Genomic DNA, 25,884 nt, shown 5'->3' on the forward strand with positions numbered 1-25,884 from the left:
GTTTCTTTTTTTTAATTAAAATTGTTTATACAGTGCATCAAACAGGCTTATGTTATGGCAAAAAAGAAGCATTACAATAACAGTTAATTAAACCAAAGCATTATACTAGTGAAGGAAAAGTTAGGCAAGCAAGAAAAGTCCAAAACAGGAACATCACATGGGAGATACAGAAAGACAAATGAGGAAAAGAACATAGAAGTAACCAAAACAAAAGCACAGTCTAGCCTATCCAGTCAGATATGGGACTCCATATTTTACGACCCATTTCTTGTCGTTTTCAACCTTTTAATCTATAGACTGCTGTTTCCATATTGTAAATTGCTAGCAATTGAGATCTCCAATTACTAAAAGTAGGGGGATCAGGTCTGATCCATTGGGTAGTAATCACCGATCTATAAATAGACAGAGCTATGAATATGAGGCATTTTTCTGGTTGGCTTCGTCCTGATAGATTATGCGGTTGGTCTACCCCCAAAATAACTAAACTAGGTGTTAGCCTCAAAACTTTCCCAGAGACCTGAGTGAGAAAAGTTTCTATATCTTGTATATAGTTAGAAAGCATAGGGCAAAAAAAAACATATGTAAAGTGTCAGCAGCAAAAAGACCACATCTACTACATGAATGTTAGACCATTTAGAAACTTTACCGGGGTGTAATATAGGTCATAAATTGACATATAATATTGGGCCCTCAGACTGCCAGTAATTAATGTCTGATTTGCCATTTCAAGAGAGGCAAAGAGGTCTGTACCTTCTTGCCCAAACTCTCCATACCACTTTTCACTTTGGTCAATCAGATTATATGGCTGATTGGATAATAGTATTTTATAAATTAGCCCAATCCTTGCGCTTTTCTCTAAAGTTCCAACTAAAGAGATTTTCTGAAAACTTTTGGGTCCTTCTAACATAAATTTAGATAAATAACTCCTAATTTGTAGGTACTTGAAAACGTGTCTAGTTGGGAGTCCATATCTTCCCTGAAGATCGGAAAAAGAAATAAATTGACCCTCAACAAAAAAATCCCCCAAAACTCTGATTCCTAGATTAACCCACCTAAGAGTGATAGGATCTTGAAATATGGAGGGTAAAAGGCCATGGGCTGAGAGGGGGGTGTGTGCATTGATGTTTGGGGTCCCAAATCACTGCCAAATCCTCCGCCAGACAGAGTAAGCAGATTGGATGATTTTGAATTTAGTTTTTTTATAATAGCCTGGCTCGAAGATGCTTACCAGACATTTATGAGCAACTTCGCCAAATAATGTCTCATAAATCGTAGGTCTAGCAAATTTGGGCACTATACTGCTATCCCCTGCAATTAGCACTCCCATGTGTTGCAGCAGTGCAGCCCAGTGATAGACCATTAAAGATGGCAAACCCAGACCACCCTTCAGCCTAGGAAGTATCAGCCACTTAGATGCCCTTCTAGGTTTATGGTACCCCCAAAGAAATCTCAAACAGGCCCTTTCTGCACTGAGGATGTACTTCATTGGATATTCGATGGGGATGGTCCTGAATAAGTATGAACATTTGGGGAATATTGACATTTTGGGAACGTTAGAACGGCCATGAAGTGATAAATGTAGATGGTCCAATCTCTCCAGTATTAGATTGACCTGTTTGATAATTGGCAAGATGTTTATTTCTGGTATCTTCTCTACTGCCGCAGTAATCTTAACGCCCAGATAGGTGGCAACTGGGGTTATTGGAAGCCCTGTTGGTCTAAAAAAGTCAGAGTGTATGACTTGGGTTTTATGCTCCTTGGAGCGATTGCCGCGCGATACAAATTGGCATTTACATTACATTACATTACATTACATTTTATCTGCATTAAGATGATAACTGACCCAAAAAGTTTGGCACAGTCATAAACAGCCGGGAGAGCTGAGCCTACGTCCTTTGTGAAAATAGCAACGTCATCAGCATAGGCACATGTTTTATGGGACACCTTGTTGACCGTGACCGCCAGTATCCTTGGATTACCATCTACTTTATTTAAAAAAAGGATCAATATATAGGGAAAATAAGAGCGGAGAGCAGGGGCAACCCTGCCGAGTTCCTCTATTGATGGAAAAAAGACGAGACTCCTGTCCAGAAATCCAAATGGAGGCTTTAGGAGAGATATATAGGGCCTGTATAGCTCTCATAAATTCTTGTGGGAACCACTTAGATCTTACCAGTTGCCAGAGGAAGTCCAAAGAGACCCTGTCAAACACCTTTGCTTGTCCAACAGGATCATTGCCAGAGGTTGTTTACAGGCAAGGACCCAATCATTTAAGGCAATTGCCCGCCTTATATGATCGGCGATGTCACGACCAGGTATAAAACCGTGCTGGCGAATAGAGACTAAAGGAGTGATGACCCTTCCCAATCTGGATGCCACCATTTTGGCGTAGATTTTACTATCGGCACATATTAGGGAGATTGGTCGATAGGATGAAGGAGTAAGCTCGGGTTTGTCCTTTTTCTTGAAGACTACAATAGTAGTTTTATGCCAAGACTCAGGAATCTGGCCATCCTGAGCTGATAAAAACAGGGACACAAGTTCCTCATACAAAATATTGCTAAGTGCTCGATAAAATTCCAGGGGTAATGAATCTGGCCCAGCGGCCTTCCCCGCAGCCAATGAGCTTATTGCTAATTCTATCTCCTCCCTTGATATTGGAGAAGACAATACATCTAGCTGCTGGATGGAACCTTCGTTGAAACATAGTCTTCCAAGTATCCCTCCCCTGGGACAATTTTAGCATCTTTGTCTGGAGAATATAATGTCTCATAAAACTCTTGAAACACCTCAAGAACTTTGTCTGGATGGTCGTGCATGAGACCATTTTTATCATTAATACAGCTAATCTGGTTTGACACCTCCTTGCATTGCAGTCTCTTATCCAACAACCGCCCAGTGTTTTCCCCATATTCATAGATATTAGTTCTATACTGAATATACTTGGCAGCAAGCACTTCACCAAAATATTGTTGTCTCCTGTTCTTACAGATTGCTATTTGTTGTTGACACTCCTCTCTTTTCCCTTGATCATCAATAACTAGAATAAGTTCATCTTCGATTTCATGAAGCTGGACAATCCAGCCATTAACCATGTCTTTAATAACCTTCTGATGGTGAGCGGAAAAGCTAAGGGTCTCCCCACTCACTCCGGCTTTGAACGTGTCCCAAACAATTAAATTATAAGCTGTACCTTTATTAATCTGGAAAAATCTCTTATCCATGTGTTCATATAATCACGATACTCTGAATCAAGCAGCAATCTTCGCTCGAATGTCCATGTTGACCATACAGGTCTTGATCTTCTAGAGGGGAGTTGCAATATTACCGGATTATGGTCTGAACGTATTCTGGGATGTAGCTCACAAGAGGCCCTACCAAGGATTGATTCTGCAATAAAAAAAATAATCTCGGCGGACAAATTTACAATGGGGAGCTGAAAAAAATGTATAACCAGGCTCGGTTGACCGTAGTCTCGGCCATACATCAACCAAGGCATGCTCTCGGCTGAGCCCACAAACTGCTTTTAATGTCTTGCTTTTTCTACCCAGATAGGGAGCATCACTATATAGGTCAGTACTTGAGTTCATATGGAGATTGAAATCCCCACATATAATTTTAGGAGATGGCGACAAGGCAAGTTCAATGCTTAACATATTAAACATAGCAGGGTCATCAAGATTGGAGCCGTATAGAGAGCCAATAGTATATGGTGAACCCCTGACCACTATTTCTGCAAGTGCCCATCGTCCAAAATTGTCAACCTTCACTCGCTTAGACACATAAGCACCCCTCCTGGCCATTATAGCAACGCCTATAACTATCATGGTTTGCCGAGAGCAAGCAACAAGATCAAGTCAATTTCTGAAAGACAAGCACGATTATTCTAGGGGACATGGGTCTTCTGTAAGCATAATACATCAACATCTAAGTGTCTGATAAGTTGGGTGAGGACTCCCCATTTTTTCCTTTCATTTAGCCCACAACAGTTTAAAGAGCAAATCCGAATCAATTCATGTCTACTCGTCATCTTTAAAAGTTTTCCCCCCGGACCAGCCCATTGAGACCCAATCCTGCATACATCAAAACAAAGCTTGCAATCATTGTAATGCAAAGGACAAAGCCAAAATGAAGCACATACCACTTCAGAAAATGTTGTGTTGTTTGCCATAACAACTTAATGAAAAAATTGTTTGTGACCCAAACCCACCACCCCCACCCCACCCTGACACCCCACCCCCCACCCATTACCTACCTCCCACCTCGTGCAGGGCATGGGGACCAAAAGTCCCTGGTGATGTGGAGCTGGATCCGCCCATCTCCCACCCCCCTGCACGACAAAGACTGAGAAAATTCGCTAAATACAGGCATTGAAGAGCAACAATCACAGTAGCCACAAAGAAAAAGCATAATACTCCCTAATAGCAAAAGGAGATCAAACATCCCTGTCCATTAACCCCTAGACTTTAGTCTTGACAAAAAAAAGGGCAAACAAACATAAAACCTAGATAATACATTAGCAATTAGTTATTTAGCAAGCATAATCAAGATTTTCCTCCTGCTGCCATATAGAGCAGGTGATCCTTGGCCTGAATCTCTGATTGAAAGAAGTGTGTCTTCCCTTTATAAATCACTTTTAATTTAGCAGGGTTTAAAAGAAAGACCTGGGCACCCGTCTGCTGAAATTCTGGGATCAACTGTCTTAAGCGCCAACGTAATTCAATTGTCCTCTGACAAAAGTCAGGGCGCACAAAGAAACTGCATCCTTTACCGTCTCTTTTATGATCAGGCCTGGCCAAGTCATACAAAGATTCCCTAGTCAAGAAGTTGTTCAATGAATTCAAAATTGCTCGAGGGCGATTGTCGGACTGACCATCAGCATTGCGTCAATTAAAAGGAAAACAATGTGCCCTTTGAATTTGAGACTTCCAGTCCCATTGAGGGAGATCCGGAAAAGCTTCTTCAAAAAGTTCAACCACAAATTGGCGGACATTAGTACTTTCTTTGCCCTCCGGGACCCCCAAAATTCTTAAGTTATTGCGCCTTGCCCGGTTTTCAAGGTCGGTCAGTTTGAGCAGGGTATCATCTTTTGCCATCTGTATGTTCTTAACCTTCGATCGCTGCGAAGCCAAGTCATCTTCAAGTTGTGAAATTCTGGTTTCCGCTTCTGATATTCTAGAAGAGAAGTCCAGACAGGTTTTAGCAATCCTGCAGATGGAGTTCTGAAGTTTACTACAAGCTCCTTGTGTCCGGTAGCTTTCCGCCATTGACTCCTCCCTATGCGCCATCATCACTTGGTAAATGGTTGAGAGTGTGCTTTCCTCTGCACAAGCAATGGTTAAACGCGACCCACTGGGCACTGCTCCATCTGTAGTATTGTTTGGGACCCCCAACCCAGATGAGTAGGAATAATCCCACGCCATCCCACCCGGGGTCTCCTCAGTCGGAATGGGATGAGCTGGCACTGTTTTCATTAGTTTGACTGTGTCTGGGCTTAACGGAGAGCAATCAGCGCACCCCTCCCAATGCAGGCTATTTGAATCACTACCATCCCCAGCCCAGTCTCTGTCTTGACCATCTTCTTCTCCGGAAGAGTTAGAAACATCTGAAAGGGAGAAAAACGTATCAGCTGTGTCAATATCTTTGTTTAGGTCCAGATCTTTAGGGACATCAAGCTGCAGTGTGGGCGATGCAACTACATTATGATTTGCCAAGAGTAGGACTTCATTTACCAGCATGCATCTTTCTTGCTGAGTAATCTCTGTGTCTGCATCGGTGCCAGTTCTAAACAGGGGAATACTTGCACCCTCACTCATTGCCACACTGGTAAGCGATGCAGGCATTATAGATTTTGACCCTTGGGGGTATTCAAATACTGGTGTGAGTATATAGGCAAGAGGAGCTGCAGCGTTGTCACATGCAGGTAATATATTCAAACTGGAATCAGCTAATTTTTTTGGACTGGAGTCTCTGAGCCCAGAGCCAGTGTTAGTATCCACGTTGGAAGCAGCCTTCGTTTTTAAGGTCTGTGCCTTAAACAGCCCAGGGACTGTGTGTTTTATACGGCCGGCGGTAGAGTTCTTTTTGGGCTCCACCGTTGCGGTCGAAACTGCAGGCAAAGCGTCGGTGACCTCCGTGGCGGAATAAGTTGAATTAGACCCGGGTGTCTTTCATGAAACTCCGGTCATAATGCCGCGACTCTGGTTTCCCTTGCTAGTGACCTTTGGCAGCATATTCCCAATCGGGAGCCGTCGCATCCCGTCAGCCGGTGAAGAAACGGACACAGAAAGCGAGCAGCACTCCCGGCCTCGGCAGACCAGAAATCAGGGAAACAGAGTGCCCCACAGCCAGGAGTGGCAGCATCGGATCATTCGGCAAGGTAATTGCGGCAAATTCGGACAAACTTTAGAAGTTGACACAATGTCTCATATTCTTTCACAGGAGCAGATACATGAGAGCTCTTCATAGCCCAGCAGGTACAGCAGATACAGCAGCGGTGGAGAGTAGGGAGAGAGCAGCTCACTCGGCCATCCTTGCAGCCGCCATCTTGCCACCTCCTGATTAACCTTGTTGCATTCTTTGGAGTGGTAATAGAATTTTTTCCCCTCCGCTATCCAACCCTTTCCATACTGTTGCTCTCACTGGAGTTGGAATAGTAAATTTAGTTCCTCCGCTATCCAACACTATCCCTACTATTGCACTGACTATGTTGGGAACTTTAGGTTTAAGTGTGTTTCAATAGTTTAATGTTTTAATTTATTATAGATATCTTAATATTTTAAATTATTGATATATACATTTAAAAAAAAATAGTTTATTTATTATTTTAGAGTAAATGAATATATTGTATATTAACTTTATATTACCTACTGGCGGTCGCCAGTAGGTATATATAGTTAGGATTTTTTCTCTATGGGATTTTTGAAAATTCTATGTCTAATAACTTTAGCGTTTGTGGACGGAATTGGCTGAAATTTTCAGGACAATGGCACATTTTGTTACTGAGCAGCCCTTGAAAATTTGGGGGGGGTTCATCAAGGGGGGGCCGAGAAAAAAGGGGGGTCCCAAAACGTGTTTTTAACATTGAGTTTTCCATAGGGCGGTTGGCCTCACTTTTAGCCCGAACGGCTGAATGGATTTGCACGAAACTTGGCAAAATTGTAGGGACTGGTAGCCCGATGTGCCTTTGCTAGGTCTCAATATATGTGCTCCAGTGGATTTTGAGAAATTAACGTTCAAAAAAAGATATATATCTGTAACAGCGGACCGGGCAGCGCTCCGGTTCGCGGACTTTTCGCGGTACGGAGCTTTGTGAAGCGAAGCTGATTGGTTCTCCGGCGTCTGTGAACATTCCAAACAGTCCGTAGCGGCCGCCATCTTGTCTCTCGGTAGGATCGAGAGACAAGAGGAGGCCAAAGCGAAACTTGGTAAAATATTAGGGACTGGTAGCCCGATGTGCCTTTGCTAGGTCTCAATATATGTGCTCCAGTGGATTTTGAGAAATTAACGTTCAAAAAAAGATATATATCTGTAACAGCGCTCCGCTTTGCGTAACGGAGGTTTGCGAAGCTGATTGGTTCTCCGGCGTCTGTAAACATTGCAAACAGTCCGTAGCGGCCGCCATCTTGTCTCTCGGTAGGATCGAGAGACAAGAGGAGGCCAAAGCGAAGGGGCAAATGACCATAAGGGGGCATAGTAGATCCTCGCTGACCCCCTAGGTTTGATGTGGAGGTTTTAAAAGGGCCCCGCGGGGCAAAAAAAAAAAAAAATAATAATCGAACGGCTGAATGGATTTGCACGAAACTTGGCAAAATTGTAGGGACTGGTAGCTCGATGTGCCTTTGCTAGGCCTCAATATATGTGCTTCAGTGGATTTTGAGAAATTAACGTTCAAAAACAAGATATATATCTGTAACAGCGCTCCGCTTCGCGGAGATAAAATTATATCTGTATTACCTAGCTGTTGCTAACACCAGTTAGCGACGGCTAGTAGGAGATAGCGACCATCTTGGGCCCCACTTTGCATGTGAGTGATATTTATCACTAATGACATGCAAAGTGGGCATGCCAAGATGTTAGCGACTGGAAACAGTCGCTAACATTGCTATCTCCTATTATCAACTTTTGGAAATATTCGCGATAAGCGCGAATATCTCCAAAAGCTAGCACCTGCCCTGAGCAGTTCTTAGCCATGTTATCCAATGGGAGGTGGATAACATGGCTAAGAGCATTAGCTCGGTAATGCATGAATATCGCTGAGTTTTCAGCGATATTAATGCATTGCGGTCGTTTTTTATCGTATTTGCGATAAACCTTGATAATAGCAAGGTTTATCTGCGATAATTTCTGACGATGCTTAGCAGTAAAAAAATCGTTGCTAAGCATCGTTAGGGATAAATATCGCTTAACTTTGGTAATATGCCCCAACGTCTGTTAACGTTCGATTCGAAGGAAATCTGCGCCATCTTGCCTTTTTTCAAAATGCCACACTTTTGTCGTGCACGGCAGTCATTTTAGATGCCTTGACCAGACCCACTCTGTGCACGCTGTCGATCCTTAGCATGGCTCCCCACCCTCGCAAGCATCTCCCCCAGGCAGTGGTCACCCCCGCTCTCTGTCTTATGCATGGGTAATAAACCACCCCCCATCTGCGCTGCTCTTCCCTGAGAATCACACCCTGTGCCCGCCCGACACCTCCCTTTCGCCCTATTCACTACCGCACCCTCTGACACTCCTTTTCCTCTGTGTCCGATTGTCCAGGCCGGTCCTAGGGTATCAGCTAGCCCTGCAGATGTAGTTTATGGCCCCAGCTGTAAAGAATCACCCCTCTTCAAAGGAGTTATAGTAGATCAAGGCCCACACTCGATGAGATCCGTCACAGCAGACGCGTTCCTATTATCTGAAAACCATCCTGTATTGTGATTGGGGAGGGGACCGAGCCTGAAGCGGAAGATTCCAGGGATGACTCTTTGTACATCAAAGTTTTTACAATTATGTGTCACATTAAAAATATATAGCACTCCAACAAAGTAGTAAGATTATAAAACTTTAATAACTTATAAATATATACAAGAAAACAAAAACAGTAATAACATATAAACATTTTTAGGGAAAAACAACGAAGTAGCGGTCGGCTGTGCGAATAGTCCCAACGCAGCACAACGTCCAGATTTCTGGCGTGGGGCGTCGCGGGGGGTGGGTCATCAGTAGCAAACTGTTGTGCGAATTGTTCCAAGGCAGCAGAACGATGGCACCAAGGTGATGTCCAGTAAGTTGCCGCACTGGTTTTGGTATCCTACAATGCTGCTCCGAATAACGGCGTGGGGCGCCCCGGGGGAGGCGGCGTGAACGGGCCTCTCCAGGTGGAGTCTCGTCTGTTGTAGTGGGGCGCCCCTTTACCGTTTCAGTTGCCATTCCGTCCGCTTTTGGTCCACTGTGTCAAAAGCCGCAATTCAGCTGAGTTGCGCCCACTCTTGCGGTGCAGCGATAGGCGGCTGTCACAGGACTCTCAAAATGGTGGCAGGCTGTTTCCTTTTTGGGCCTGGTCCACTGAAATGGCCCTGGGACACCTTGGAAATCGGACGTTTGTCTGCTAGGTCTTGGACCCCATTCTCGAAAGCGTCCCCTCCGCCTTGAGGATTCATCAAAAGTTTTGGGGGCCCCCGACTCCTGTAGGCTTCTGGTGGGGAGCGGCTGCCATGATTGCTCGCGGAATGACCACGACGGAGCTACGAGATGGTGGTGCTCTCATGCTGACGCCAGCTTCAGTCTGAAACATCCAGAAACAAGGTGGGGCTTTCATCGTTTGGGAAAAAAAAAAAGTTTTCATCCAATGAAAAGTGTTGTTTTTAGGTCATAGGATCAAGCCTTCCATCATTAGGAAACCAAAAGTAAAATGAACCAATGAAAAGTTTTATAAACAAGTCACATGACCTGTTATGCGGCATAGGGTATAAAATGCGGAGAAAATACGTTGGCACGTGAGGCGGCGTCAGTAGCGGACCGATGTGCGAATAGGCCGAAGGCAACACAACGCGCCAAGATCCGGATGGCACCGAGGTGGTGTCCAGCAAGTTGCAGCACTAGTGTGGCCATCCTACAATGCTGAAAGTCGGCGTGGGGCGCCCCGTTGGCCTGTGAGTTTGCGTCAGTAGCGGACCGATGTGCGAATAGGCCAAAGGCAGCACAACGCGCCAAGATCCGGATGGCACCGAGGTGGTGTCTAGTAAGTTGCCGCACTGGTGTGGCCATCCTACAATGTTGAAAGTCGGCGTGGGGCGCCCCGTTGGCCTGTGAGATGGCGTCAGTAGCGGACCGATGTGCGAATGGGGCCAAAGGCAGCGCAACAATATTTTCTGACTAGAAGACACCACAAGGCGCTGAGATGCCAAGATTCGGATGGCACCGAGGTGGTGTCTAGCAAGTTGTGGTACTGGTGTGGCCATCCTACAATGGTAAAAGTCGGTGTGGGGCGCCCTGTTGGCCTGTGAGATGGTGTCAGTTGCGGACCGATGTGCGAATGGGGCCAAAGGCAGCGCAACAATATTTTCTGTATGGAAGATACCACTAGGCGTTGAGATGCCAAGATCCGGATGGCACCGAGGTGATGTCTAGCAAGTTGCTGTACTGGTGTGGTCATCCTACAATGCTGAAACTCGGCGTGGGGCGCCCCATTAGCCTGTGAGATGGCGTCAGTAGCGGACCGATGTGTGAATAGGCCGGAACCAGCACAAGGCACAAGCTAAGCGCGAATATCTCCAAAAGCTAACACCTGCCCTGAGCAGTTCTTCACCATGTTATCCAATGGGAGGTGGATAACATGGCTAAGAGCATTTGCTCGATAATGCATGAATATCGCTGACTTTTCAGCGATATTCATGCATTGCGGCCGTTTTTTATCGCATTTGCGATAAACCTTGCTAATAGCAAGGTTTATCTGCGATAAAAATCGCCGATGTGCGGCGATAATTTTTGTCTCTAAACAAGTTAGAGACAAAAATTTTCGCTAGTTGTTGGTAATATGCCCCTGTGTGTCTCCGATGCATCTTATCGCTGCTATTTTGTGTAATTACAGAAGAGAGTAAAATAAAATAGTTCGGAACGTGAAAAGGGGCAAAGTAGAGTACTCCTCACCCCCTAGGCCTTTTTAGGCGGTCCCAAAAGGATCAGTTTCTGCTTTCCTGAGAGATTATGGTATGAGTTCCATATACCACAATAACTTGCATTACAACATGCAAGATATCTATCTCCTTTTGGAGATATTCGCGCTAAGCGCGAATATCTCCAAAAAGTAACACCTGCCCTGAGCAGTTCTTAGCCATGTTATCCAATGGGAGGTGGATAACATGGCTAAGAGCATTAGCTCGGTAATGCATGAATATCGCTGAGTTTTTAGCGATATTGATGCATTGCGGCCGTTTATTATCGCATTTGCGATAAACCTTGATAATAGCAAGGTTTATCTTCGATAATTTCTGACGATGCTTAGCGGTAAAAAATTCGATGGTAAGCATCGTTAGCGATAAATATCGCTTAACTTTGGTAATATGCCCCAACGTCTGTTAACGTTCGATTCGAAGGAAATGAGGAAGTGTTGAAAAACATTGTTTGCGCCATCTTGCCTTTTTTGAAATGCCACACTTTTGTGGTGCACGGCAGCCATTTTAGATGTCTTGACCAGACCCACTCTCTGCACGCTGTCAATTCGTAGCATGGCTCCTCACCCTCGCAAGCATCTTCCCCAGGCACTGGTCACCCCCGCTCTCTGTCTTATGCATGGGCAATAAACCTCCCCCCATCTGCGCTGCTCTTCCCTGAGAATCACACTCTGTGCCCGCCCGACACCTCCCTTTCGCCCTATTCACTACCGCACCCTCTGACACTCCTCTTCCTCTGTGTCCGATTGTCCAGGCTATCAGCTAGCCCTGCAGATGTAGTTTATGGCCCCAGCTGTAAAGAATCACCCCTCTTCAAAGGAGTTATAGTAGATCAAGGCCCACAACCGATGAGATCCGTCACACCACACGTGTTCCTACTATCTGAAAACCATCCTGTATTGTGATTGGGGAGGGGACCGAGCCTGAAGCGGAAGATTCCAGGAATGACTCTTGGTACATCAAAGTTTTTACAATTATGTGTCACATTAAAAATATGTAGCACTCCAACAAAGTAGTAGGAATATAAAACTTTAATAACATATAAATATATACAACAAAACAAAAACAGTAAAAACATTTAAACAACGAAGAGACCGTGGCAATTTCTTTTGAATTATCCAATAGATTTATTGAAATTGACAGCACCAATAATGAAATATTCTTGTCAGTAGCGGTCTGTTGTGCGAATAGTTCCAAGGCAGCAGAACGCGCTGAAATCTAGATGGCACGAAAGTGATGTCTAGTAAGTTGCCGCCCAGCAAATAACGGCGTGGGGCGCCGCGGGGGTGAGTGAGTCCAGTAGGCACCACAGCTATTCTTACCGGCATCGCAGAATTACTGCTGGGGACAATGCCTGTGCTGTAGCAGGGTCACAGCAGAAACAAAAAGGATTTTGTTGAAGATGTTGTTGGTTTTAAATTTGAAAACAGTTCTGGTGTCAACTGCTATGCTAATGTAGTGGTTAATGTTTTGTTTTCTCTAGAAAATGTAAAAGAGGGGGAGGCAGTCCAAAGTTCCGTTAAAAGGGCAAAGGAAAGGATCGGTGGTTTGAACTATCAGTGAAAAGGGGAGGGGGTGCAACAATTTTTCCTACCGGGTCACACTGTGCTTTCACCGGAACTGAGGTCTGCAGGATTCTAGTAATTCAAAGTGAGGCTGGCGCCAGCATGGGAGCGCCGACGTCCCGCGGATACAGTTTCGTCACTCCGCGGGCGATCATGGCAGTCATTCCCCATCGGGGGTCGGAGACTCCCGCGGCTCCTCTAGAATCTTCAAGGTCGTGGAAGACTACGGTGGTGGAGTCAAGCAGTGACCGGGCCATTTCTTTATGCTGGGCCCGCTCTTGCCAGGTCGACCGCCATTTTGAGAGTTCGGTAGCTACTGGCGATCGCGGGGTCAAATGAGCGGACGGGCTCCACCCTGCCGGGCGAGACGTTGCAGCATGGCCACAGTGGAAGAACCCTTTTCCGGGCGCCTGGAGCGCTGAGGGTGCAGCTGGGAAGCCTCCACCTGGGGAGGCGGGAGAGGCCTGTTCGCACCGTCTCTCCCTCCCAGTGCACCCCACGGCGTCTCGCTTGAGATTTGTTATGGCCGGACCAGGCGATGAGGACGAGGGGGGGGGGGGTCGGAGGCATGTGCAAGACATCCCCCCCAGTGTTGTCGCAGCCATTATTCAAGAAAGAAGAAGTGTCCCGTCCGTCTTCGGGCCGGGCTTCCGGTAGATGTCGGCCGGACGCCCCTGGCTCTGGCCCCATGAACGGGTTTCTTGGTTTATCGGCTGCAGCCGGATCCCGTCGTCCTCGGCCCCCCGACCGTTGGTGGCCGGACCGGAAGAGCATGTGGCGGGAGTACCTGCAACTCTAAAGGGCCACCGCGGCCGGACTGGGAGAGAGAGGGGAGGGTCGAGGAGACATTCCCCCCCCTGCAACTGTTCAGCGTTGTAAAGGCAATCCCCTGGCCGGGTCCCGCTGGCCTCGGCCTCTCCTCCGGCTACACCCTACGTTAGGATCTCCTGGCCGAGGCGTGGCAGCAGGACCTGCCTTATATGGGCTGCTCCCGGCTGGGCGTAGCCGCAACCCTGCCCCACCTTGGAAGTTTCCAGAGTGGGGGCGGATGTTCTACTGACTTGCATTTTCCCTAGTCTATCGATTTTTTTGGCGTGGCAGGCGGTGGGACAGCGAGGGGTGATTTGGTTTCTCTTACTGTTTTTCTGGTCTCTCACCACTGGCATATTTTAACGTTTTCTTGTTTCTAGGACATTAATAGGTTTTATCATTACGTTATGTTATCGTTTCTTTGTTCGTTGTTTAATAAAAGGTCATGTTCATCAGTGGCCTACTGATTTTCGTTTTCCTATTCTTTTCTTTCCAGGTTGTTTCATGCTAAAGTTTCTGTTAACAGGATACAGTGATCACTTCGTTATTATTGCATATGTCCTTTTCACTAGGGGTGCTCTCTGGTCGGGCCAGATGACGTATCTCTAGTAAATGGTCCGGGTGAAACAGGTGCATCAATCAGTGGGGAGTAGATAGGCATGACAGATTACAACGGGGGAGAAAGGTCCGCATTACGTACCCTTTCACTACTTGCAAAGATTTTCCTACGTTTATTTGCAAACAGGGAATACCTCCAAAAAGAACTAATTCCCAAACAGTCAATGTTCGGACAATCAATCAATCAATGAGGAATGAAATAGGTACGACGTGTTAAAGGCTTGCGTTACCTACCCTTCACTATCTGCAAAGGGAGAGAGAATATTCCTATTCTTCCTCGTTTGCAGGCAGAGAAGATCCTTAAGAGAACCAACTTCGAACAATTCAATGCTCGATTGAAACAATCAACAAGGGGTACTGTGAACACAAATGAACGCCGCTTATGTATATACGCATTGCTATTTTCAACAGGTTGTTCCTAATGTTTCTATTTTAGCGAGGTCAAAAAGAGATCCCATTAGTGGCCTACTGATTTTGTTCGATTCCTTTTGTTTTTTTACACGATTTTTCGCTATCTGCAAAGACTAAACAGAGTATTGCGACTCTGTGCTTGTTTGTAAATAGAGAATGAACCAAAGAGAACAATCAATCAAATGGAGAGAGAAGCAGGCACGACGGATTACAAAGGGGGCAAAGGGCTGCGTTAACTACCCTTCACTATCTGCAAAGAGAGAGTACTCCTAATAGAAATGAGGTGTGGGGGGCAGCATTCAAAGCAGATCAGTGTGCATAAACACGAAAATGTTTTTACTTACCACATACTTGACATTCGACAGCTTATGATATTTGCTATTAAAAAACCATTGAAATTCACTGAAAAAACCATAGGTTATAGACCATATATAGTTAGGAATTAGCATTTACAAAACCTTGAAAATTCACTGAAAAAACCATAGGTTATAGACCATATATAGTTAGGAATTAGCATTTACAAAACCTTGAAAATTCACTGCAAAAACCATAGGTTAGAGACCATATATAGTTAGCTGGACATTTTATTGACATAAAACCAATGAAATTCCATATATAGTTAGTTGCACTAACTATATATCGCGCACCCGCAATCCACTGCTGATGATGTCACATATTACATCATTCATGACATGCTCAGTGACATCACTGATGACATCACTGATGACATCTCAAATGACATCACTGATGACATCACTGATGACATCTCATTTGACATCAATGACCACATCACTGATGATATCATTCATGTGACAATACAATGCATCTCCTCACATTTTAATATAACCTCTGTTTCACCCAGTGTTAAAAAGAGTATAATTTTTGAAACCATTGACACACCAATACTAGTTACTACATACGCACTCACTGATTGCTACGTCTACACACACCTTCACTCATTCACCCATACAATCATTCATACATACAATCACTCATCTTTACAACACTATCATATGCACTCATACACCTATACAGACACTCACAGTCTGCCACTCATCCATGGAGTTACTCACACACCTAGTCAGTCCTGTAAAGAATCAATGAGACTTCCATTTTCTTGTCTATACAGTTAAACATAGAGCACCTTACATTTTCAAACATATACTAACACATACTTACCTTCTTATACAATCATTGATACAAGTACAGATTGATCTGCACAGAGTCACACACCTCCCAGCTAGCCACACACACACTCAGTCTCCCATACAAATACTTGGGCAATCAATCAATAACCCATATAGTTACTCATATAGCTACTGATCAACACATGCAGCAGTTTACAGAACAACAGACATAATGATGCACAAATTAAGACAGTTTAGTCACTAACCCATGCACTCAGTGAGACACATTTAATCACTCACTCATACAGTCAGTCATGCACCTACTAAATCCTTCGTCCAGACACTTACACATCCACTCATTCTTCAATATGTAAGACATATTTAAACTTTATAGAAACAAAAAATCACAGGATGTTGTTATCAGTGATGTCATCAGTGATGTCATTTGAGATGTCATCAGTGATGTCATCAGTGATGTCACTGACCATGTCATGAATGATGTAATATGTGACATCATCAGCAGTGGATTGCGGGTGCGCGATATATAGTTAGTGCAACTAACTATATATGGAATTTCATTGGTTTTATGTCAATAAAATGTCCAGCTAACTATATATGGTCTCTAACCACCTATGGTTTTTGCAGTGAATTTTCAAGGTTTTGTAAATGCTAATTCCTAACTATATATGGTCTATAACCTATGGTTTTTTCAGTGAATTTTCAAGGTTTTGTAAATGCTAATTCCTAACTATATATGGTCTATAACCTATGGTTTTTTCAGTGAATATATATATATATATATTATATATATATTATATATTATATATATTTATATATATATATATTATATATTCACTGAAAAAACCATAGGTTATAGACCATATATAGTTAGGAATTAGCATTTACAAAACCTTGAAAATTCACTGAAAAAACCATAGGTTGTAGACCATATATCGTTAGGAATTAGCATTTAAAAAACCTTATTTTACTCACACAAAACCATTGAAATTCCATATATAGTTAATTGCACTAACTATATATCGCGCACCCGCAATCCACTGCTGATGATGTCACATATTACATCATTCATGACATGGTCAGTGACATCACTGATGACATCACTGATGACATCATCCATTGACTGTGTGTTTCTGTAAAGTTTAAATATGTTTTACATATTGAAGAATGAGTAGATGTATAAGTGTCTGGATGAAGGATTTAGGTGCGTGACTGACTGTATGAGTGAGTGATTAAATGTGTCTCACTGAGTGCATGGGTTAGTGACTAAACTGTCTTAATTTGTGCATCATTATGTCTGTTGTTCTGTAAACTGCTGCATGTGTTGATCAGTAGCTATATGAGTAACTATATGGGTTATTGATTGATTGTCCAAGTATTTGTATGGGAGACTGAGTGTGTGTGTGGCTGGCTGGGAGATGTGTGACTCTGTGCAGATCAATGTGTACTTGTATCAATGATTGTATAAGAGAGTAAGTATGTGTTAGTATATGTTTGAAAATGTAAGGTACTCTATGTTTAAATGGAAAATGGAAAAATAGAAAATGGAAGTGTGATTGATTCTTTACAGGACTGACTAGGTGTGTGAGTAACTCCATGGATGAGTGGCAGAGTGTGAGTGTCTGTATAGGTGTATGAGTGCATATGATAGTGTTGTAAAGATGAGTGATTGTATGTATGAATGATTGTATGGGTGAATGAGTGAATGTGTGTGTAGACGTAGGAATCAGTGAGTGCGTATGTAGTAACTAGTATTGGTGTGTCAATGGTTTCAAAAATTATACTCTGTATTTAACACTGGGTGTAACAGAGGTTATATTAAAGTGTGAGGAGATGCATTGTATTGTCACATGAATGATATCATCAGTGATGTGGTCATTGATGTCAAATGAGATGTCATCAGTGATGTCATCAGTGATGTCATTTGAGATGTCATCAGTGATGTCATCAGTGATGTCACTGACCATGTCATGAATGATGTAATATGTGACATCATCAGCAGTGGATTGCGGGTGCGCGATATATAGTTAGTGCAACTAACTATATATGGAATTTCAATGGTTTTGTGTGAGTAAAATAAGGTTTTTTAAATGCTAATTCCTAACGATATATGGTCTATAACCTATGGTTTTTTCAGTGAATTTTCAAGGTTTTGTAAATGCTAATTCCTAACTATATATGGTCTATAACCTATGGTTTTTTCAGTGAATTTCAATGGTTTTTTAATAGCAAATATCATAAGCTGTCGAATGTCAAGTACGTGGTAAGTAAAAACATTTTCGTGTTTATGCACACTGATCTGCTTTGAATGCTGGCCCCCCCCCCCCCGCTCATTTCTATTAGGAGTACTCTCTCTTTGCAGATAGTGAAGGGTAGTTAACGCAGGCCTTTGCCCCCGTTGTAATCCGTCGTGCCTGCTTCTCTCTCCATTTGATTGAATGTTCTCTTTGGTTCATTCTCTATTTACAAACAAGCACAGAGTCGCAATACTCTGTTTAGTCTTTGCAGATAGCGAAAAATCGTGTAAAAAAACAAAAGGAATCAAGCAAAATCAGTAGGCCACTAATGGGATCTCTTTTTGACCTCGCTAAAATAGAAACATTAAGAACAACCCCTCATGACAAATACGAAACTAGTGAGATGAACTGAACTCCACACCATGATGGCTGCAATACAGCTCGGCTCCGCCACCCACCCCGCCCAAAATAACGATAAAGAGCGGCTGCCATGATTGCTCGCGGAATGGCCACGACGGAGCTACGAAATGGTGGTGCTCTCATGCTAACGCCAGCTTCAGTCTGAAACATCCAGAAACACTGTAGACTACCAATTCGATCAGTTCCGGTAGCGCCCCAATGTAACCCGGTAGAGAAGAACTAGCCCTCCCCTCTTTGACTGATGGTTCTTGTTGCCTGTCCCTTCTGTTGTCATTTAACAGAACTATTTAGCCTGCTGAAAGGGGTTGTGTTCCGACCGCTAGTTGGTGGAGACATTTTGACTATATTCTGGACCTGCGTTGTCGTGTAATGCGTCATATGACGCGCCGCGTTAGCGCATCCGGAAGTCATCCCGGGCGCGACGCGCAGCGCGTAACGTAAGCATAACAGGTCATGTGACTTGTTAATAAAACTTTTCATTGGTTCATTTTACTTTTCTTATTTTAATGATGAAAGGCTTGGTCATATGACCTAAAAATTACGCTTTTTATTACTTCCGAACATTATTTTTTCTTAAATATATGTTATAATGTTCCAGGCTAATGTACTTTCCCGGAAAATTTACAACTGTCCTGCAAGTAAAATATATTCTTTTTTCGAGAAAAAGGGCGTTTCTTCGTCCCATGACGGAGCCGTTGAGCAAAAGAGGGTCGACCTGCTGTCTTAGTCGCCGATACGCCTGAATATGAGATTCTTATCGATCACTTTATGTTGCAGGAGTAGAAAACACAACAGCCCTTGACCATTTATCTTTACTGCGTTCCTGCGTATTATACCTTTTACCCTTCATGTAATTGGTCTGCTTTATTTCACTTGCCTTTTAATGATTCTAAAACAGTGACTATTATTAAAAACTTTACCAATGTATATACTACTACCATGTTTTCTTTTAAAAACCTTTATTGTGAAAATTTCATTATACAAATACGAGCCTATAACCACGTGGGCCGGCCACGGAGCAAACTGTAATCGTATATGATGAGTAGACATTTACACTGTAGAGGAACGTAACGGGCGGGCCATTAGGTTGCAAGAACTAAGGTGTCTAACAGTTGCGGAATCGGTGGACGTACATTTTATAATTAAAATACGACAGGGCCAGTTACAATAAAATTATCTAGATATACATTTGCGGGCAAGTACCATGCGCCACGTTAATTCGAACTTTCAATAGTACAGTAATCAATAACACATCAGAACTTAATATCAATAGGGATGTCGAAATACTCAATCAATTCTCGTCCCTGCCCGCCATGTGCTTCAAAACTGCATACGTATCTCGTGATTTCAAGGTTCTGCAACCAGTACACAACAAGGAGTTACGAGTTCCATTTATTCCGGCGCCATTTTGGGCGAGGACGGGCAGGTCCAGGATATAGTCAAAATGTCTGTACCAACCATCGACTATGATGATGTTCATATGCTGTATTTATAGAGTAACACTCATCTGTCCACATGAAATTAATTTGCCACAATCTAAACATGTCATTTTAATCTTTCCAAAGTTCTTCTAAATATTTGGGACCGTTTCCCTTGCCTCTGATGCTGTCAGTGCCACTTCTTTGATGAATGTACTGGCAGGTCGGGGGTTCTCCTCCAAATCTCTCTTTTATGCAGCACTATAATTAATTGGTGCCACCTCTCCATATGACGATGCATGGTATAGTTACCATAACTATATTTTTTTTCGGTTCCTCTGGAGAGTACATCGTGGCAGATGAAGCGTATAACGTACCGGGCATTTACCTTTTTTTGCATGTAGAGGAAAGGAAAAAAAAATCGAGCGTCCGAGTTCTAAGGTGTCCCAGGGCCATTTTAGTGGACCAGGCCCAAATCCAAAGAACAGGCCGCCATTTTGAGAGTCCTGTTGCAGCCGCCTGTCGCTGTAGCATCAAGAGCGGCCAAAACTCAGCTGAATGGCAACTGAAACGGTAAAGGGGCGCCCCACTACAGCAGACGAGCCTCCACCTAGGAAGGCCCGTTCACGCCGCCTCCCCCCCCCCCTTCGGGCACCCCACGCCGTTATTCGGAGCAGTATTGTAGGATGGCCACACCAGTGCAGCAACTTGCTAGACACCACCTCGGTGGTAACCGAATCTCAGCTCCTTGTGGTGTCTTCTATTCAGAAAACATTGTTGTGCTGCCTTCGACCTATTCGCCGCAAGTGCGCACGCAACTCAGCTGCATAGCTTGCTAGACACCACCTCGGTGCTAACCGAATCTCAGCGCCTTGTGGTGTCTTCTATTCCAAAAATATTGTTGCGCTGCCTTTGGCCCCATTCGCACATCGGTCCGCTACTGCCGCCATCTCACAAGCCAACGGGGCGCCCCATGCCGACTTTCAGCATTGTAGGATAGCCACACCAGTGCACCTTACTAGACACCACCTCGGTGCCATCCGGATCTTGGAATCTCAGCGCCTTGTGGTGTCTTCTATTCAGAAAATATTGTTGCGCTGCCTTTGGCCCCATTCGCACATCGGTCCGCTACTGACGCCATCTCACAGGCTAATGGGGCGCCCCACGCCGAGTTTCAGCATTGTAGGATGGCCACACCAGTACAGCAACTTGCTAGACATCACCTCGGTGCCATCCGGATCTTGGCATCTCAGCGCCTTGTGGTGTCTTCTAGTCAGAAAATATTGTTGCGCTGCCTTTGGCCCCATTCGCACATCGGTCCGCTACTGACACCATCTCACAGGCCAACAGGGCGCCCCACGCCGACTTTCAGCATTGTAGGATAGCCACACCAGTGCACCTTACTAGACACCACCTCGGTGCCATCCGGATCTTGGAATCTCAGCGCCTTGTGGTGTCTTCTATTCAGAAAATATTGTTGCGCTGCCTTTGGCCCCATTCGCACATCGGTCCGCTACTGACGCCATCTCACAGGCTAATGGGGCGCCCCACGCCGAGTTTCAGCATTGTAGGATGGCCACACCAGTACAGCAACTTGCTAGACATCACCTCGGTGCCATCCGGATCTTGGCATCTCAGCGCCTTGTGTTGTCTTCTAGTCAGAAAATATTGTTGCGCTGCCTTTGGCCCCATTCGCACATCGGTCTGCTACTGACACCATCTCACAGGCCAACAGGGCGCCCCTCGCCGACTTTTACCATTGTAGGATGGCCACACCAGTGCCACAACTTGCTAGACACCACCTCGGTGCCATCCGGATCTTGGCATCTCAGCGCCTTGTGGTGTCTTCTATTCCGAAAATATTGTTGCGCTGCCTTTGGCCCCATTCGCACATCGGTCCGCTACTGACGCCATCTCACAGGCCAACGGGGCGCCTCACGCCGACTTTCAACATTGTAGGATGGCCACACCAGTGCGGCAACTTACTAGACACCACATCGGTGCCATCCGGATTTTGGCGCGTTGTGCTGCCTTCGGCCTATTCGCACATCGGTCCGCTACTGACGCTAACTCAGAGGCCAACGGGGCGCCCCACGCCGACTTTCAGCATTGTAGGATGGCCACACCAGTGCTGCAACTTGCTGGACACCACCTCGGTGCCATCCGGATCTTGGCGCGTTGTGTTGCCTTCGGCCTATTCGCACATCGGTCCGCTACTGACGCCGCCTCACGTGCCAACGGATTTTCTACGCTTTTTATACCCTATGCCGCATAACAGGTCATGTGACTTGTTTATAAAACTTTTCATTGGTTCATTTTACTTTTGGTTTCCTAATGATGGAAGGCTTGATCATATGACCTAAAAATAACACTTTTCATTGGATGAAAACTTTTTTTTTTCCCAAACGATGAAAGCCCCACCTTGTTTCTGGATGTTTCACACTGAAGCTGGCGTCACCATGAAAGCACCACCATCTCGTGGCTCCGTCGTGGTCATTCCGCGAGCAATCATGGCAGCCGCTCCCCACCAGAAGCCTGCAGGAGTCGGGGGCCCCCAAAACTTTTGTTGAATCCTCAAGGCGGAAGGGACACTTTCGAGAATGGGGTCCAAGACCTAGCAGACAAGCGTCCGATTTGCAAGGTGTCCCAGGGCCATTTCAGTGGACCAGGCCCAAAAAGAAAAGAGACTGCCGCCATTTTGAGAGTCCTGTGGCAGCACCGCAAGAGTGGGCGCAACTCAGCTGAATTGCGGCTTTTGACACAGTGGACCAAAAGCGGACGGAATGGCAACTGAAACGGTAAAGGGGCGCCCCACTACAACAGACGAGACTCCACCTGGAGAGACCCGTTCACGCCGCCTCCCCCCCCCCCCGGGGCGCCCCACGCCGTTCTTCGGAGCAGCATTGTAGGATACCAAAACCAGTGCGGCAACTTACTGGACATCACCTTGGTGCCATCGTTCTGCTGCCTTGGAACTATTCGCACAACAGTTTGCTACTAATGACCCACCCCCCGCGACGCCCCACGCCGGATGCCGAAATCAGTGCGGCACCCAGGCAACATCACCTGGGTGCCGTCCAGAAATCTGGACGTTGTGCTGCGTTGGGACTATTCGCACAGCCGACCGCTACTTCGTTGTTTTTCCCTAAAAATGTTTATATGTTTTTACTGTTTTTGTTTTGTTGTATATATTTATAAGTTATTAAAGTTTTATAATCTTACTACTGTGTTGGAGTGCTATATATTTTTAATGTGACACATAATTGTAAAAACTTTGATGTACAAAGAGTCATCCCTGGAATCTTCCGCTTCAGGCTCGGTCTCCTCTCCAATCACAATACAGGATGGTTTTCAGATAGTAGGAACGCGTGTGCTGTGACGGATCTCATCGAGTGTGGGCCTTGATCTACTATAACTCCTTTGAAGAGGGGTGATTCTTTACAGCTGGGGCCATAAACTACATCTGCAGGGCTAGCTGATAGCCTAGGACCGGCCTGGACAATTGAACACAGAGGAAAAGGAGTGTCAGAGGGTGCGGTAGTGAATAGGGCGAAAGGGAGGTGTCGGGCGGGCACAGAGTGTGATTCTCAGGGAAGAGCAGCGCAGATGGGGGGAGGTTTATTGCCCATGCATAAGACAGAGAGCGGGGGTGAGCAGTGCCTGGGGAAGATGCTTGCGAGGGTGGGGAGCCATGCTACGAATCGACAGCGTGCAGAGAGTGGGTCTGGTCAAGGCATCTAAAATGGCTGCCGTGCACAACAAAAGTGTGGCATTTGAAAAAAGGCAAGATGGCGCAGACAATGTTTTTCAACACTTCCTGATTTCCTTCGAATCGAACGTTAACAGACGTTGGGGCATATTACCAAAGTTAAGCGATATTTATCCCTATCGATGCTTAGCAACTAATTTTTTACCGCTAAGCATCGTCAGAAATTATCGCAGATAAACCTTGCTATTATCAAGGTTTATCGCAAATGCCATAAAAAACGACCGCAATGCATTAATATCGCTGAAAACTCACCGATATTCATGCATTACCGAGCTAATGCTCTTAGCCATGTTATCCACCTCCCATTGGATAACATGGCTAAGAACTGCTCAGGGCAGGTGGTAGCTTTTGGAGATATTCACGCTTAGCGCGAATATCTCCAAAAGTTGGTAATAGGAGATAGCGATGTTAGCGACTGTTTCCAGTCGCTAACATCTTGGCATGCCCACTTTGCATGTCATTAGTGATAAATATCACTGACATGCAAAGTGGGGCCCAAGATGGTCACTATCTCCTACTAGCGGTTGCTAACTGGTGTTAGCAACAGCTAGGTAATACAGAGATAATTTTATCTCCGCGAAGCGGAGCGCTGTTACAGATATATATCTTTTTTTGAACGTTAATTTCTCAAAATCCACTGAAGCACATATATTGAGACCTAGCAAAGGCACATCGAGCTACCAGTCCCTACAATTTTGCCAAGTTTCGTGCAAATCCATTCAGCCGTTCGATTATTATTATTATTTTTTTTTTTTGCCCCGCGGGGCCCTTTTAAAACCTCCACATCAAACCTAGGGGGTCAGGGAGGATCTACTATGCCCCCTTATGGTCATTTGCCCCTTCGCTTTGGCCTCCTCTTGTCTCTCGATCCTACCGAGAGACAAGATGGCGGCCGCTACGGACTGTTTGGAATGTTTACAGACGCCGGAGAACCAATCAGCTTCGCAAAGCTCCGTTACGCGAAAAGTACGCGAAGCGGAGCGCTGTTACAGATATATATCTTTTTTTGAACGTTAATTTCTCAAAATCCACTGGAGCACATATATTGAGACCTAGCAAAGGCACATCGGGCTACCAGTCCCTACAATTTTGCCAAGTTTCGTGCAAATCCATTCAGCCATTCGATTATTAATATTTTTTTTTTTTTTGCCCCGCGGGGCCCTTTTAAAACCTCCACATCAAACCTAGAGGGTCAGGGAGGATCTACTATGCCCCCTTATGGTCATTTGCCCCTTCGCTTTGGCCTCCTCTTGTCTCTCGATCCTACCGAGAGACAAGATGGCGGCCGCTACGGACTGTTTGGAATGTTTACAGACGCCGGAGAACCAATCAGCTTCGCTTCACAAAGCTCCGTAACGCGTAAAGTCCGCGAACCGGAGCGCTGCCTGGTCCGCTGTTACAGATATATATCTTTTTTTGAACGTTAATTTCTCGAAATCCACTGGAGCACATATATTGAGACCTAGCAAAGGCACATCGGGCTATCAGTCCCTACAATTTTGCCAAGTTTCGTGCAAATCCATTCAGCCGTTCGGGCTAAAAGTGAGGCCAACCGCCCTATGGAAAACTCAATGTTAAAAACACGTTTTGGGACCCCCCTTTTTTCTCGGCCCCCCCTTGACGAACCCACCCCCAAATTTTCAGGGGCTGCTCAGAAACAAAATGTTCCATTTTCCTGAAAAGTTCAGCCAATTCCGTCCACAAACGCCAAAGTTATTAGACATAGAATTTTCAAAAATCCCATAGAGAAAAATCCTAACTATATATACCTACTGGCGACCGCCAGTAGGTAATATATATATATAATCAGCGCAAACTCCAAAAACAGCCACTACTGGTTCTTGTAAGAATCAGAACCCTCCAGGCAATAAGGAGACGGACCACGAACTGGATACACAGCTATTTTATTATTCAAGGGTTGAAAATAGCGAGGGCAAGACGCATTTCGGGCTACCAAAGCCCTTGTTCACATGTATCGATTCAACGTCATTTTTTCTTTTTTATAATGCAGTGCAAGCCCGCCTCCCCGCCATTTCTCTCATGGTCACATGGTCATAGACATAAACAAAAGAGTTTGCATATAATTAAATTATAATATAATAGTGCATTAACAATGTAGTCTAAATAAATTATTTTTGCTATTGGTTAATTGTTCACATATTTTTTTTTTTTTTTTTAATATATATATATTCAGCTAATGGAGCGCTCCTTCTGGCAACCTTTCGCCTTCAATAGGGGTGGCTCGTTTCTGGCGGAGCCACCGGCACAATATCCATCAAAAACGGCGTTCCTTTACGAGCACTCGGGCATCAAGGAAAAAACACAGTCCACGCAG

The sequence above is a fragment of the Lissotriton helveticus genome, chromosome 7, assembly GCF_964261635.1.
Source record: "Lissotriton helveticus chromosome 7, aLisHel1.1, whole genome shotgun sequence".
NCBI lineage: Eukaryota > Metazoa > Chordata > Amphibia > Caudata > Salamandridae > Lissotriton > Lissotriton helveticus.